Here is an 18,697-nt window from a genome sequence, read left to right on the forward strand (position 1 = left end):
TTAGCCAAGAGCAGGTGATGTGAGAACCTTGGATTTCAGTCCAAGAATACTCTGTCTTTCTCACTTTAGTCTCTGTATAAGTAACGTCATTGCTGTTAACTTTGGCAAATTAATACAGTGCAAGCTCATAACTAGCCATAGGTGTGTCCACCTATTGGAACAGAATTGATTCCCAGGCCCTGATTCTGGTTGATAGTTTCAGTTACTAAGAAATTTCATAAATTGACCTCCCACAGGTTGAAGGATTATGTTATTTAATAAATGGAGAAAAAAATGTGGGGCTTCCCCAATGCCAAATATCAATTACTCTTTTCATCAACAGCTCTGTTTATAACATCAGACAAAACTGCATTTAATGTGTCCCAGCACTTTTACTTACACAAATTATTCTGCTGAATACCCATCAAATCTTATCAGGTGCTAGAAGAAAACTATTTTTAAAATATTTTTATTTGTAAATGGATGAACTACCTTTATTTTGTTTGTTTATGTGGTGCTGAGAATTGAACCCAGTGCCCCACACATGTGAAACAAGCATTCTACTGTGAAGAAATTCTCTGAATTACCACACCTCCCATTACTGAAGCACAAGGCTCTGACCATTCGATACATTTCTTGTTGACTTGGGCATTCTCCCAGCTCTGATGCCAAGGCTGGTCTTCAGGTGTAGTCATAACCAAGGGCATTGAGCTACACTCACCTATTCCTTTGTAACACTACCCATTCCTTCATTTGAATGGCTTCTTCCCAATAAAAGGATTAAGCACATACTCCTCTCTCTCTCTATCCATGAAACCCCATAGGTCACAGAACCCAGCACAAGAAGCAAAGAAAAATGTATTTTTCTGTCTCTGTGTGGTTATTTCATGCAGCCCAGTTCACCAATAGTCACCTTGAGGGTTTAGTCCTTAGACCTGACAATTGGTGGACAATACTGTGTCTCCAGGGTGCATCTTAAAAATTTAATGGGTTTGGAATCTCTTCTTTAGTTAAGTGCACTTAAGGTTTCAAAGTATTTTGGACACAATTGTTGAAAGTAAGTGAATTAGAAGAAAAATGTGTGATGTTAAACTTTTTAATATCTGGGAATATTTTATCTTTAGAAAGATAAAAATTGCAATGTTAGAGACCTTAAAAATTTAAAGATTTAAAGATTATAAAGATTATTAATAGAATATAATGTTAAGTTCAGTCCTCTCTTATGAGAAAATCACTTTAATGGACTTTTTTGGATTGTGTTTGTGAATCTTTACATCTTAGAAAAATAGGTAAAGATTTGGGTTTTATATGCTAGAAATCCATGCTTGGAAAGTGTAAGAGAGTAAAAGAATTATGATTATGATTATGATTATTCATGATGAGATTTTATAAGAAAGATTTTCTACTTCTTGAGAGGGAATTTATTTTTTTTTTTATTTTTTAGTTATTTTGCTGTTGTATAAAGGTGCTCTAACAATTTATATTAAACCTTTTTACCAATTTCTTGTCCTACCATATCAGAATGGCTGTAACCCAGCCTCTGTGCACAAGAGAGTTTAGCTGCTTTTCCTATGGGGTCTGTAACTAGATTCACCATCAACAGTACTTTTAACCATTAAACAACCTGGCCTGGATGCCAAATGCAAAGAGCCCTAAGATCTGATAGTAATACTGGCATCTGCCATTAAAACTCACTTTTAAAATACCCATGTGCTGCAAGGAAAAATACAAAGAACAAGACAACACACAGTGCAAGAACAGGTGGTAAAGACAAAGCAAGCCACTGCACACTTGTCAGATAAATACAAACAAATCAAATGGAATAAAACCTGCGCTTGAAGCCTTTTCTCAAGACAATGAGCCACCAGCTCCAAGCTGTTTCCATCACCACAGTAACAGCAGGAAACGTGGCTAGCCAATTAGTCTTCCTGGTTCTTCCTTTCACATTTTTGGATGCTTCCCATTGGTCCTTCCCCTGTCATTCAACCAGGACATCTGATCTTGCCTCCAGACACTGAACTGTACTTTCAATTTCACACAGACCTGCTACTGAAACTACATAGAGCCTACATTTTTATAAATTTCCACCTGTAAGTGCTAACAAAATGTATCTTTTTTAGGCAAAATCTAATTCTACAGGTTTCTACATTGCAGCCCTAAGCCTGGCTTGCTCTCAAGACTAAACAACTTGATTGTTTTTTATCCCTCAACAGCTTCCTTTAGGGTTTTACATTTTCCTTTATATGGTTGTTACTAAATAATTTTTTATTAATGAGAGGTATCAAATATATGTTTGTTTGTATTTTACTTTCAATTTTGGAGGTTAAAAGAAAACATTTGTTCACCACAAGAAATAAAGCCAGCCATGCCCTGTGATGAGCAAAACAATGCTATTCTCATCACTGACTATATAATTACAAGAAATAAGTATATGTATGCACAAAGATCTTACTATGTGACCTCACAAATATAAAAAAAAGTGCACTACTAATCCAAGGAAAATTGAAATGGACTCAAATGTCTTAAGAAACACGTTGTTTAAAAAAGTTAATACAATTACAAATTATGCCCTTATTGTCAATATGTATTTTTTAGGCATTTGGATAACCAATATTTACTAATCCAGTAAATAATTTGCATTCATGTTTAATTATTCAGTTAATATATATTTATCTAATCATTTTTCTTCAACATGAAATATATACATATATGTGTATATACATATATATATATATATATATATATATATGATGTTATATATATAGATATGTGTATCTGATGTTATATATATAGATATACATATTATATATATGATGTTCTCTAACTATAATTAGAAATATTTAAGATAAATGTATTTTACTACAAACTTACTTTCAAGAGATAGTAAAGTAATTTTTAATTCTCAAATAATTGAAGAAACTTTATAAGTTGAAAAACAAATGTAATTATTCCTACAAAAATGTCTAAGGGCTTTAACTATATTTTAATTAAAATTTAACTGTATTTTATTTCTCTTTATCACTGTACAATAATTTGTTTATATTCTAAGATTTTCAAAAATTATTCCAGAATATAACCAGTAAGAATTCTAAAGGGAAAAGAAGGTACTTCCACAGAGAAGAAAGAAATCATCTTTGATTAAAACAAAATCTTTATATTCTAAATTTTAATAATAAAACTATTTTCCTAATTAGAAGAATCTGTATCAATGCAGATAACATAGAAAGTTAAAACAATTGAGAAACTGGGCTGATTATAAAAATATAAACTGATTAATTCAAGGATATTTCAGGTTATTTTCCTGATTTAATTATGCTGATATAAGATTTTTTCAATATTTTGACATAATAAAGACCTACTAAAATGTTAAGTTTATTTTCTTTAAGGAATGACTTTATTGCCTAATGATTGTTACTGTTTAATATGAGTTAATTTTAATAAATAAATTTGTGTTTTTGATTAAACCCTAAATATATTAAATGACTGACTTAGATTACAATTTTGACAATTCTCCTTGAAGACTAATTTGATTAATTCAAAGTCACTGCTGATTCTTGTGTATTACCTCTGTTGGTTGGATATTTTATGTTATGGGTAGACATTTTATTAGGACCGATGCTTTCCAAATTAAAGTCCTATGTTAGTTTTAATCAATAAAAATTACAAAATTTGATGGAAATTCATTAGCAATATGCAAGTTCTCTGACAGGACCTATTATCCATAAAAATATGGTAATATGTATATACTACTTCCTACACTGGGAAATTACCTTAATCATATTTTCTAGAAGACAATCAAGAGGCACCTATTCAATGGATAACATTCTAAGAGATAAAGATATTTTGAAATCTTCTCTCAGAAGGATATTGAGGATTCCTTTTAAATTGTCAAATTACACATAATATCAAAATAAATCATCTATTCTATATACAAAAAAATTACAGTAATTAATAAAAGATGTCTCATCTTCATAACTATCATCAATTACTATTAACAGAGATGACCTTTAAAAATTGCCTACTGGAAACTAAAATTGAAGGAAACCACTCAAAATTAATATAGACCAACAGAAATTAAAAGAGACTTTCAAAAAATGCAAACTCATATATTGTAGCTTTCAAAATTTATGTCAGATGTATATTACTTAGCTAAACTTTAAAAATAGATGGTCATCTCAAAAACAGTTTTATAAAAAATTTATCTTAACTATGTTCAACTAACACACAATAGGGACAAGTCTGGCAGTCCGAAGAACACAGAATTCCCTGGGAAATATTGGTGTTAAATAGAGAAAATGTCTAAAAGTGGTTTATTTACCCTTTAGAAAATTTTACTGCTTTCATAGAGAGACTTAAAGAGACAATGCAGCACCTGTAACTTAGAAGGGGTCACCCATTTTCAAAATATGAGTTTACCACCCTATTATCCCTAGAAATTCCAAGACATTTACACAGGTTAACATAATTCTAGTCTATTTTCAATATTACATCATAATTAAATGAAGCCTAAACAAAGAAAAAAAAGGCAAACTTACAGACAAAAGAATTAAAATGCTAATCTTATGGCAAGAAAAATAGGCTTTCTAGTTAAAAATTGTACTCTTCTTCTAAGGTAGAAAAAATTTTTAGAGATCTCTAAACATTGAAACAGGGTCTTATTCCAAAACCCTATCAACAGTTTTTAACTGATAAAAAAAAGCCTAAAAACAATTACCCCTAAATATAGAACAGACAGCCAATAATAAATCTGCTAATTCAATAAGAAATCTAACATGGTGACTATTTTCTGAACCTTAAGAGTATGATATAATACACTGAATACATAATATTTTTAAAATTAGTAAGGCCACAAACTATACATAATTATTGAAGCTAATTTTGCTACATTAAGTATACTTATTTAAAATACTTATATAACTGTTTATTTATAAACAAAATTGCTTTAACAAGGATCTCTCAAGGTAATTGCTATTTCAATGCCATAAAATTATAATTAAATCACTATCTAAAACAATATTATTTCCTTATTTTTACCCATTGATATCTGAGATACTAACACCCCCTATTTACTAAGTTTTGTAATAATAATGACAGTTTTTCATGGATTGATAGACAAAAGAATATTAACTTTTCTTATTCAGTTTTATTAATTGTATTAATTTATTTTAATAATATAAATTATATATGTATTAATACATAAATAATATATATTAGTTATATATAAATAGCAAATATATATCTCTTATATATTTGTATATATCTTTTATAAATATATATATATATATATATATATATATATATATTTAACATATGTATTTCTTATTTTGGATAGATGTTTGAATAATTTCTCATCCCCTAATAAAGACCACTGCTTTTAAGTTAAAAACTCTGTCACAAACAACATTCCAAATTAAGATAATTATTTGACTTAATCTAAACTTACTTTCAAAATACAAATTTTCATATACAACTTATTGTATTATTTATTTTTGATAATTCTGTTAAAGTCAAAATAAAATTATACATTTAGTAAAACCTAAATATCTATTTGTCATGGTCCATTTAAATAACTTTTGTCAAAATCCAGGACCAACTACAGATGGTAAATCTTTTCTTATTATTTAAATATGTGTACTATTATGTATAACCTAAACTAATGATACTATAGTTGACACCAGGCCTTTTCTCAATTTTATTAAGTGAGGAAATGGGGAAGAAAAGAACCCCATAGGACACACTATTTCTTACAAATATTACAAAAATTTTCTTAACTGTGATATTGAGAGTCTTATTGTACTGAACATGAATCAGTAAATTAATCAGATTTCAAAAGGTAGAGTTTGAAACAGTAATTGTGAAAATGACTGAAAAATCTGACACAGAAAATTTAATCTCCCAAATGCAGAGTTTATAGACAGTATCTTCATGGTTTCTTTAGGAAAGTAAAAATTATGAACAAGTTCAATGGACTTATTTCTCAGGTTCACCTTTAATGTGCATTGCAGAGTGAACTTGAAAGCCCTCCAACATAACTAGATTAATTTTACTGACTCTAATTGCCAGTTATTTGTATATATTGATCCTATTAACAACAGGATGTCTAGGAGGATTTTTTGAGGAAAAGAAAACATATAAGAAATCTAAGACAGCCAATTATGCTGGTTCTTATGTTAAGACTAAGTATCTGAAAAAAATTGTCAAAATAGAAAGATTATTTAAATAGAACTTTCTTATACAAGCCAATTATTTTCATAAAATAGCCTCCAATGTATTTTTGTACTAAACATTATACAATAGAAATTGACACCATTCCTAAGTGAATAGATTTTGCAAATGTCTTGCCAGTATGACATAAGTTGTCTAGAAATACTGGGTATATTTTAGACTGGTCTCCCAGAATTGAAAAAGATGACCATACAGGGATGCCATGATGCTGGAGGTTTATTGGTAATACCCTAACCCTCAGCAAGATGGCACCAAACAGGGTGTTTTATTGTTTGACTTCTACCTTCAGAACATTTACATTACTGACAGACGAAATAAGTTCATTAAATGTGAGAATTAAGAGAAAGGATGATGGATATCCTGTAGCCTGTAAGAATACAACTTACTTTATTTTACCACAAGTTATTGCCAGCTACTATTTCAGAGCTGCATTATCCTAAAATTAATGATCAGCCTTTGAAAGAGGTGCATGCCAATAAACAAGACCTAGGCAAACTTTGAATCTGATCTCATAATCCTTGAAGTGACTATGCATAAGTACTATTCCTTGCCATTATATTACAGCTTTTGTGGTTATGTTTTAAAACTTACAAAAAGTGAATTTTCTTAATATTTGACTCAAATTACTTCCAAGATTCTTCATAGTCAGATTGTTCTGATGGAAGGATTAAAATTAATTTAAAATTCTCTAGAAGTAACTGAGGTAAATAATGTGAATGAGCTTTCTGCTCTATAGCTTGTGGAAAGTATTAAATGGCATGCTAAATAAAAATGTCCATTTTACTATGGCCAAATGCAATGCCTTGCAATAAAATTGGAAAAAAATTAAAAATCTTTTGATGTGTGTTTGACACAGTAACAATAATAACCTGGATCTTCCAGGTTGATTATGTTCTTGAAATTTTATATTTGCTACTAATTCATTTCATGTTTCAACAGTAGGTCATGATGATCTTGGATCAAAGATCCAGTGAGTGAAAGATGTAATTCCCCAGTTGACTTCTGAATTTATATTAAAAAAGGGGGAATACGTGGATAGCCACTCTGAGTGACCAGACATTCCATCCCTGACACACAAGGCTCTGACCAGTCACTACATTTCTTGGTGACTTGGGAATTCTCCCAGTTCAAATAGCAAGGTAGGTCTACATGTGTCATGATAACCCACAGGGGCGAGTTACACTCACTTGTTCCTTTGTAATCCTACCATTTCCCTCATTTGAATGGCTTATTCCCAATAAAAGTGTTCATCACCTGCTCCTTTCTTTATTTCCACAGACAAACTTAGGTCAGAGGAGTCATCACAGGACCCCCCCCCCAAAAAAAAAAAGGTATTTTTCTCTCTATGTGTGGTTATTTCATCCAGTAAAGTTTACTTGGAGTTATCTTGAGTGTTAATTCACAAGACATGACACTCTACAATTGAGCTACAACCCCAGCTACATGGTGGAATTTTTTTTGTTTATTCCAACAATTGAACTCAGAAGTATTAATTGCTGAGTAACATCCTCAGCCAGTTTTAATATAGACAGAATTTTTGACTAATTTGCTAAGTTGCTGAAGCTGGCTTTAATATCATGATTCTCCTCGCTCAGCCTCTCAAGACACCAAAATTACAGACATGTACCACTATGCCTGACTTTGATATGGACTGTGGAAAACGCCATTTCAAATAATTTTCTCTTCAGTATGAATGTAGTAAAATGACATTGAAGCAAATATTATCAGTATTTAAGGAAGTACTGGTTATTGTACAGGATGATAACTTGTCATTCATGTTTGAGTTAAAGTTGAATCAATTTTTTGAGTAGGTAAGATACTGGTTTCCCTATAAGGTCTTTTGTTTACCATTGTGTAAAAAGAGATTGAAAAATTTGACAATGTTTTTGGTAGGAGAGTGTGAAAAACAAGCTCAAGTACTCATAGAGACAAAAAGTATAGCATTAGATGAGGCTTTTCCTGATAATATTGTAATATCCAGTGTCTAGGTAAACAGGCAGAAACAATCAGAATTTCCTTCTCTGGTTCACAAGGTCTTTCCTCTTGTTCCTCATGAATATGTGGGATGTACAGTCTTCCTGAACATTGCCTAACTTTAACTCTCTCTATTGGATTATTTAAATAAATGTCCCCTTAGTTGTCCTCCCTCCCTTGTTGTGTTGTGGAGGGAAGGCCTTCAATGGTGATCAATGTTGGTCAGGCAAGACTATTTTCACTCACTTCCACTCAGGTGTTCCCTGCTGGTGACCCTTTGTTCTGTTTCCTCTTTTCTGATATTTGTATATTCTCAGTGAGTTAAAAATTAAAACTGAAATACTTTATTTTGAAAATGGACCACTGGACTTTCTATTTCTCACAGAAGGATTACCAAAACCTCATATGCAAATACATGGAAATAAAGACAGAGTTGTGGTGGGTCATTAATTTTTAAAATGAAGGCATCTATGTCACTGACTGAGGGCCATCCAGGCACAGCTCATAGGTGAAGTATGAGAACCTCCAGTGTGTTCTATTTTTTTTTAGTAGACAGGCATTGCTTTTCTCAAATATGGTTATATTTTCACGGCAATTTAGCATATAGAGAAGAGTTCCCATATGCCTGCTCTACACACAGATTTTCCTATTATTTACATCTTGCATATTTGTTAGATTGATTATCATTAGAGAAATAATAAAATGGCAACCAAGACCTTATTACTAATGGGAACACTTGTTTCTTATTTCTGAAGAAAGTGATAAAATATACTATTGAGTGTCTACCATTATGCTTTATTATTATCAATGTCAGAATATAAAAGTTCTCTGTTCTTCATCTCTTCACTGTCTTCTATTGCCCCTGAATCTATGGAATCATTAATACTTTATTGTCTATTCTTTCACTTTTTTCAGTGTTACATAGTTGAAGCCACACAGGTATGGCATTTAAAACCAGCTCTTCTTTAAGCAGTATGCATTAAATTTGCCTGTGTGTCCTCTCATATTTGTTAGCCCATTGATTTGTATTCTGAACAACACATCATTTGATGGAAATGACACTTTTTAATTAAAAATATGTAAGTGCTTACTGAAGGGTATCTTGTTTTCTTCCTGTTCTGGGCAACTATGAATAAAGAAAGTATGAATACTTTTATTTTTGTGTAATCATGGAATGGAACTCAGGAACTCATGCACAGTAGGCAAGGGCAGTACCATCTAGCTGTATCCACAATTTAAGACCTTATAAAAATGTTCATGCAGGTTTTCATGTAGGCATTAGATCTCAACTCCATTAGATAAATATTATAAATGTGGTTGTGACAATTGTGGTTAAGACTGTGTTCAGCCTTGTAAGAAAATGCCTAACCTTTCCAAAGTGGCTGTGCAATTTTGTTATCCTGCTTGCAATGAATGAGAGTTCCTTTTGAACCTTCACTTACACAAAGCAGTTGGTATTGTAAGATTTTTGCATTTACCCATGCGTGAAGATGTGAATAATTTCTAGTTATAGTTATCCAACTGCTTAAGAGGCTGAGACAAGAGGATGGCAAGTTCAAAGCCAGTCTCAGCAAAAGTGAGGTGCTAAGCAACTCAGTGAGACCCTGTCTCTAAACAAAATCCAAAACACAGATGGGGATATGGCTCAGTGATTGAGGGATCCTGAGTTCAATCTCCTTTACAAAAAAAAAGCATTATCTGAGTCCTGGGTTCCCTATGAAGAGGCAGTGTCTTTATTGTGGCCTTGATTCACATTGTGTGAAGCATGCAGCTTGACATCCTTTGACATAGAAAGTTAAGCATATTTTCCTTTTTTTAAATTTATTGTCTGTATATACTCCTGCCTTTTTTCCTTATATTTTTGGATTGCTTGTAGTGATGCTTATCATAGCAGCTAATCCTTATTGACTATTTATATGCCAGATATTGTTTTTGGTGAGAAACTAATTTCTCATTTTCCTCCCATTATCCTTATTAAGTGGTAGAATTATGATCATCATATTATGAACAAAACATTTGAGGTACATGCTGGTAAAATAATTTACTCAAGGTTTTACAGCTACTAAATGAAGAGATAGAATCGTATCCCAGGTAATCTATGTCTAGTACAAATGTCCTAATCACTATACTCTGCTCCACTTTGGAAATGAACAAGTGATAATAATCAATGCATTGATACTAAGCACCACACTAGCCTTTGTCATCTGCCAGCTAATCACTGCATATCACTGCAGACAATAGTATGACTCAGAGATGTTTATGTTCCTGCTTAATAGCAGAAAGAACTAGGAGTACTAAAATCACATGTCACATAAGCTGCATGGTTCACAATATGAGGACCAAGGCAACATTGAATATACTGCTTCATCATAGGGAATCTAGGACTCAGATAACCCTTTTTTTGCTACAGAAGATTGAACTCAGTAGCACTTGACCACTGGGACACATCCCCATCCCTGTTTTGTATTTTGTTTAGAGAGAGGATCTCATTGAGTTGCTTAGCACTTCACTTTTGCTGAGACTGGCTGTGAACTTGACTTTCTCTTGTCTTAACCTCTCAAGCAGCTGGATTACAAGCATGATCCACTATTCCTGGCTCACATAATGTTTTATTTATCTCTCTTTCATAGTGCAGTTTCTACAAGTTTATATTGAACCTGTCAATTGGTACCTATGGTGCCCAAGAATCCACTCCCCCCCTTTTGTCTTTGGTTTCCTCATCTATAAAACTGAGCAAACCAGAAAATGACTCTCTTATTGCAATAGGGTCCTTTTCTCTATTTTTTTTTGTTGTTGTTTGGTGCATATATTTGTATATAATGGTGGAATATGTTGTTATATATTCTTACATAAACACAGTAAAACCATATAATTTGACAAATATTATTCCTCAGAACTTCCCTCCTCCCTCCATCTTCCCATTTCTTTAATCTACTGTTCTTTGACAAGGGGAAGTATATGGCTATAGGTAGTATTATCTAAAATTCTGAGGTCAGCCCAACATGACTAATTATAGTTATCTACATTAGTTTCATTGGCAAGAGCAAAACAGAGGGTTTAGCTGTCGGGATTGTAGATTTCATTACATCTACTATAGAGAAACAAATGGGCAGAGTAGATATGGATATGCTGGAATTTCAGGTTACGATTAGCTCTTAAATTGATAAGTCAGAATCAATAAGGTTGGAATTATTAGAGAAAAACTTATGTACATCTCCTTCACAATTGGCCACTGCTAAAGGTGGTGGCTTAGTGACCAAAGCTCAATTTACCTGATGTGAGGCCTAACTTTTAGCAGTGAGGGGTGCATAAAATATGTTAACCAGCATAGGTCCAGGAATGAGGTTGCCAACAGACCAAGGGGCCAGTCTGGTGGCTTGGTCATAAAGGTATTTAATATTACCCAGGTTATTTAGGTGAGGTCCATTTGCATTGTTGAATTTTTGCCTGAATAGTTTTTCTACAGAGTTAGTTTCTTCATCTTTTTGTTGATGGTTTTGAGGGTCCAGATTTGACTTTTATGGCAAGCATCAAGATGGGGTGAGGCTCCTGTTAACAAATACAAACCCTCGACTCATGGTTAGGAGGAGCCCCGGACCATCCCATGCATTAGTTATAGGATCCTTCCATGAGAACATAGGACCCTGAGAGGGGGACCCAATGTTAATGGGCTGCTGTTTCTATACAAGATTTTGACATTGAAATAAAAATTAAAGCAAACAAAGTTTTGTTCAAGGCATCAAGAGGGGATTTGTATAGTTTTCTTCCTCTATTTTGTAGCATTATCTTTAATTTCTCATGCATTATTTCTATGATGCCTTGAGCCTGAGGGTTAAAGGAGATCCAAGTTACATGGAGTATATACCAATCTTTGCAAACTACCTGAAAAGTCTTGCTAGTATAGACTGGCCCATTGTCAGTTTTAACAGACGTGGAAATATCCATATTTCCAAAACATTTAAGTAGATGGGAGATGGACCTCTTTTGTGATTTCTCCTGTGGAGACTGTGGCCATTATACAGCCTGAATAGGTATCAATGACTGCATGAATATACTTACATTTCCAAAAAATGCATAATAATTGGAATCCATTGGCCATAAAGCATTATATTTTAACTCTCTGAGATTTACTCTAGCGGTTGTAAACCATCAATAGGAAGAAAGAGTGCACACTTTTTGCAGTCTCTGACTACCTATCTGCAAACCTGTTTGTTCTTCTTTTATGTGATTGCCATGGCTGAGACCAGTAGAGAGGCTAAATTATTTTCTTCTCCCAGATATTTTATGAGATTTAGAGTTATTCTTTACTGATGTATAATCATGTAAATATTTTATAAAATTATGAGAATTGTCAATAAACAATTAACTGGACATAACTTTACTAGGTACATAAATGAATCTACCCCAGTGAATAACATCATCAAGTAAATTAACAAAAGTGGGGGTGCCAATTAGAATAAGATATATTCCATTCTTGTATAATTGTACCAAAATACATCCTACTGTCATATATGAGACCCAATAATTTTAAAAATGCTTATTTTATTTTTTTAAATATCTTTAATTGGTTTTTAAAGAGAGAGAGAGAGAGAGAGAGAGAGAGAGAGAGAGAGAGAATTTATTTATTTATTTATTAGTTTTCGGCGGACACAACATCTTTGTTTGTATGTGGTGCTGAGGATTGAACCTGGGCTGCACGCATGTCAGGCAAGCATGCTACTGCTTGAACCACATCTCCAGCCCTTAATTAGTTTTTTAATGTTGTGCCAAGGATTGAACCCAGAGCCTAACAAGTACTAGGCAAGCATGCTACAACTGAGTGACAAACCCATCTCCTTGCTTATTTTAAATATATAAATGCTTTTTAAACTTAAATGACAAATTGATTTATTATAATTTCAATAAATTTTCTGCAATGAAGAAGAGCAATTTACAATAACCTAGCGAAAATATATTTTTTTCATGAGAACTATTTTCTCTTCTTTTTTCCTTTCAAATCTTGACTGATGGTGTTCTCAGTAAGTCGTTTTAACAAAAATATTTTCCAAGTGCAGTTTCGATCAAGTCACATTTGCCTATTCATGAAGGTACATAAACCAAAATCTTCAGGAATTTTTTTTTTATTTAGATGAAGAACAAAATGGTAACTATATCATAAGAGTGGGGATGTTTTTCACACTGGTTAGTAATAATCTAAATACAGTCATTGATAAAAGAGTGACTTTAAGTTTGAAAACTTGGGGCAGATTATGTAAAGAAGAAACAATACCCCAGTTGTTTCAGTGCCTCAATGAATATGATGTTAGAGAAGTCATATAAAGAATGTCATATGACAAATATTCCAGCATCATACAAACATAAGTTTTCCAATTTTTCTTAAGCTTGTTTATAGGAGACAGTTCTTTTTTATTGGTGATATATAGTCTAACTGCAATGTTACAGTTTGAATTTAATAGGTTCTGAGTTTGATAGGATCTGATTTAAATGAAGGTCATGTGGATGAACAAAAAATATTGTAAATTTTAAATTCAGCACTTGAAATTTAAAAAAAAAGACTTCGAAATGGGCATGTTCGGATCATTTCCCTAGAAGATTCCTATATCATTTTAAAAAAATATTTTTATTTGTAGATAGACAAAATACCTTTATTTTACTTTTATGTGGTTCTGAGGATTGAAACCAGTGCCTCATGCTTGCTAGGCAAGCACTTAACCACTGAGCTACAACCCCAGCCCAATATTTCTATTTCTGCTTATCCAAACATGAAATCCACAGTTTGTGGTAAATAATTTTTATGTAAGCAAAAGTACTTCAGATACTGTAGATACAAGCAAAATAAGACACCATCTTTAATTTTAAGAAATCTGCAGGGAAGATTGAAAATCAAACAAATACTGACCATTAAATAATATAACATGATAGAAAGTAAAACATAATGTATACAGGCTCAAAGACAAGGGTAAGAGCTGAGCAATTTCATGAGGTAAACAGAAGTAAACAAAAATATTACTTACTTTTTCTTTTCTTTTCTTTCTTTCATTTTTTTCTTTTTGAGCTGTAATAAGGGCTTTCTTTGTGGTAGACCATTGAAGCTCTTGACATGAAATTTAGATCAAGAATAAAATCCTGCTTTATATAGAGGGTAATAGATTGACTGAAAGCATGTCAATAAAAATCCTGCTGCAACCAGATACTCCTATTTCTCTTCCAAGAATCCAGATAAAGATGAACAAATATTTGAGTTGTATTTCCATAAGAAATACCTTCTATCCTTAATCTGGCATTGGAATCTTAGAAGACATATTTCTGCTTTGCCTTTACATTGTCACTGTCTTTGTGGGACCCAAACCCAGGATTACTGTCCTCCCAATCATCCACATGGCACTAACACAGATCCTCATGCTCCTTACACATGGGACTTTTGGTATCTACAGATTTTGAAGAAGTGTAGGACAGTTCATGTCAGTTCAAATGCAATGTGCTTCTCTTCCTGGCCAAGGTAAAGAGAGGACTCTCCACCTGCACCACCCACATGCTGGGTGTGCTTTAGGCCATCACCACCACCTCAGTGGCTCCTATTTTGCCTGCTTCAAGTTAAAAACCACAAATACCATCCAGTGGCTAATTGTTTTCTTATTAATCCTCACCATCTCCACCTATGCCAATCCAGTTTTTTTATATATATATACTGTGTCCAGACCAAATAAAATGCAGCCTGGTCTTCTATTTCTCACTGAACCCTGCTTCTTTCTGCTCATGAACTACAAGCACAGGATCCTCTTTTTTCCACTGATGGCATTCAGTGATCTCTAGTTTTGAGACTTATGGTTCTTTCAAGCAGATACATAATAATAATCTTTCATTGATGTAAACAACAATCTTGTTTTTTCAAAGCTCCAGATTTTCTCCATATAGTTCCCCAGAAAATAAAGCCACTCATGCTCTTCTGCTGCCCATCATGTGATTTGACATCCAGTATTGTTTGAATTCCATTATCTTACTGTTAATAAGCATAGTGTGAGCAACTTATCTCATCTTGAGATGTCTTCAAAGGCTTGGTATTAGTGGTAATGGCATGCTCAGTCCTTTGGTGCTGATCTATGCTGACACTCAAATAATAAATCTATGCAAATTAAATAGAGAAAAAAAGTCTGCTTCTGACTAAACTGATCAAAAGCAACTTTGTCACTCTTATTAAAATAATATTATCTATTTCAGAAAATTTACCTCATAAAAATCAATGAAATAGAATTCAAATTTTTTATTACAACAATGTTATCTAAATAGATAACAAATAGCTTGTGGATATTTTTTTCTGTATCTGGATCAGTTTTTTCAACATTTGCATTAATTTTCACTGTATCTTACACCATTTGCATGTCATAAAGTTTTATGTACTTTTTATGTAAATTTTTATGTACTTTGTATCTTAGAGATTTATATTTGGTCTATTTTTTGTCTTCCTGCATTAAAGTTCCTGATATTTCTTTCAGAGAAATTATATTAGAGGAATATTGATGCTTTTCTTTTTTTGTCTATTAATATGCACATGCTTATATCAAAACTACTCAGGAGTCTGCAGTAGTATTGCAAGTTTGTGGGAACCTTGGGTAACTTAGTGAGACTCTATGAACACAACAGGTACAAGAGGATCACATTGGTGGACCACCTTAGAGGTTCATTTCCCTATACAAAACCACTACAACAATAAACTGAACAACAGAAATGCAACAAATACCATGAAAGAGTACTTCATGAACAAGAGAATACTGGCATTACATTAAAAATAGAAGTGTTGGGCACCATGTGAACAAACTAGAAGCCACACACACTTCTGTTCAGAATATAAAAAAGAGTATAGTAGGTATAGAAAAGAATTTGATGATTATTAAAATTTTAAACAGAATTACCACATGACCCAGAATTTTATTTCTAGCTACATTTTCAAATGAACTGAAAACAGATTTTAAAACACTTGAACATGAATATCAATGACATCACCATTTCCACTAGAAGATATATAAAAATCCAAAATTCCATTAAGAATGAAAACAAATGTGTCTATGTATTTACATGTATCCTTGTCTGAATAAGCACATGTGTATATATGTATTCATATAAACAAATATATATCTCTATATAGCATCCATATATATGTTTGAATATTATTCTGCAATAAAAATGAAATACTGATACAAGTGACCATGTTGACAAATCTCAAAAATATTAAGAAAAGTAGACAAAATCAGACATGAAATTTCACATGTGCTATTACCACATTTATATTAAATACTCAAAAGTTGGAAATCATAGAGTTAGAAAAGAGAGAGTTTGTTGCCAGGGGCTTGGAAGGCATTTAAGTGAGTGGTTGATTCACTGATTATATAATTTATTCTCAGTAATTAAAATGTTTAAATCAAAGTAATTGTGGTAATTATACCACAAAAGTATAAATGTCACTACTTAACTTATTTTTGATGGGCTCTTTTATGAGAATTCAACCTCAATAACACCAATAAGGAAAAAAATCTTTAAAACACTGAAGTCTATACAATTATAGCTAGAGGTGGCAGAAACAAACTATGGAATTGAACATAACTTTCATATCCTTGTATTTGAACACATGACCAGAATAACCTCATTATGTAGAACCACAAAAGTAGAATCCTAAATACAATGAGTTATATTCTAGATATGTAATATATGGCAAAATATATTCTATCATTATGCATATCTAAAAATAACAAATAAAATAAAATAAAAAGAAAGAAACTATGGATTTATAGTCACCCACATGTACTCTGCATCACCAAACTAAAGCATGGATGGTAACACTGAATACCAGAAATCAAGAGCCTTCTCTATGTCAGGCAGTGTTCTTGATTCATTATTCACTTTTTCCTTATTTTTCCAGCATCATGAGTCCTGATTGGAAGACTTCTGATCTTACAGATGAGTAAACTAAGTTTGAGGGGTGACTAATTGTTCCAAGATCACTATCTATGCATATTAAGACTTTGACAATTTGTGTGATTTCCAATTTACTGTACATGTATCACAATACAAAATCAGTCAGGTTTTTATGTTTGTTTGTTTGTTTTGTTTTGTTTTTTGTTTTTGTTTTATTTTGCCCCCCGCCCCTTGGAGGAGGAAACAAGAGGTAGAAATACAACAGGGCACCAAGAACCATCTGCATAAACTATCAATGTTAAAAACTTGATTGTGGTCATTGTTACACTGATAAATAGGTATGTGCAAACATGACAATGTATGAAGTATATATGTATACTTAATTGTATTTCAGTATTACCCTAATGCAATTGTTTTAAAATTGAATGAAAGAAATAAATATATTCCTCAGAAAAAACAAACTATGTATTTGGAAAGCATAGGAAAAGATGCTGAGTATTATATGTCATTAAGAAATTACAAATCAGCCACTGCCATAAAGTTAAAGCTGTGCAGTTTTAGTGGGTACCAGATATACCCCATATACAGGAGTCACTATGCAAGGACTGAAGGAAAGGTTTTCCAATTTCTTAATGCAAAATGTGAGTCAGCTTTTCTATCCAAGAGGAATCTTCGGCAGTTAAACTGTACTGTCCTCTACAGAAGAAAGCATAAAAAAGGCCAGTCAGAAGAAATTCAAAAGAAGAGAACCCAAGTTGAAGCCAAATTTCAGAGGGCCATCACTGGTGCATCCCTTGCGGATATCATGGCCAAGAGGAATCAGAAACCAGAAGTTAAAAAGTCTCAATGAAAGCAAGCTCTTAGGCTGCCAAGGAAGCAAAAAAAAAAATTATCTAAGCAGGCATTTAAAAAAATGGCAATGGCTGCTGCTAAGAGTCCCACAAAGGCAGCGCCTCAGGAAAAGGCTGTGAAACCAGAGAAGTTTTCTGCTTTCTGAGTTGGTGGAAAATGAGTTGGCAGATGAGATTTTAAAATAAAGATATAACGTTTTTAATTGGAGAAATGTTAAAATAAGGCAATAAAGATGTATGATTGAATAGTAGCTTTACTTCAATATGTTTAGGACACACTACACAGACTGAAAGTACTTGAATCTTGCTTAGATTTACTCCAAGTTGACTATTCAAATGCTCTTTTCATGTCATTTCTCTATCCATGACAGGCACGTTTGTTTTTTATTGGGTTTAACTTATACATTGGGACCCCCCTTCTTTTCCCACCATTATCAATTATCTGATTTGATGGTGCCAAAAATTAATAGCTGTATTAATCTCTTGCTCCCAGAAAATAGCATTCTCCTTTCTATTCTGGCTATATTATTCTGTCTCTGAACCCAAGGACACTGAATAAGAGTATGTTTTACCTATTCCCAGAGTAGTTTGTTGAGCTAGGACTTTTGACAAAGCTGTGCCAAATTAAATAAAATTGCTCAGCAGCCTGATGATCAATAAATGTGTAATGTGATAAGAAAAATATTATAATTTGTGAACAGGCTTGTACTCTATGGATGTCTTTATTATCTGCCCACCTGTGCTGAGTTGCAAGGATA

The 18,697-nt window shown here is 32.7% G+C and overlaps 1 pseudogene; it reads left to right on the top strand.

Annotated features, from left to right (window-relative positions):
• The first annotated feature begins 17,551 nt into the window (after nucleotides 1-17,551).
• On the top strand, nucleotides 17,552-18,100 carry LOC143410647 (large ribosomal subunit protein eL24 pseudogene; annotated as a pseudogene).
• The last annotated feature ends 597 nt before the right edge of the window (nucleotides 18,101-18,697 follow it).

This window comes from Callospermophilus lateralis, chromosome 11 (assembly GCF_048772815.1).
Source record: "Callospermophilus lateralis isolate mCalLat2 chromosome 11, mCalLat2.hap1, whole genome shotgun sequence".
Classification (NCBI taxonomy): domain Eukaryota; kingdom Metazoa; phylum Chordata; class Mammalia; order Rodentia; family Sciuridae; genus Callospermophilus; species Callospermophilus lateralis.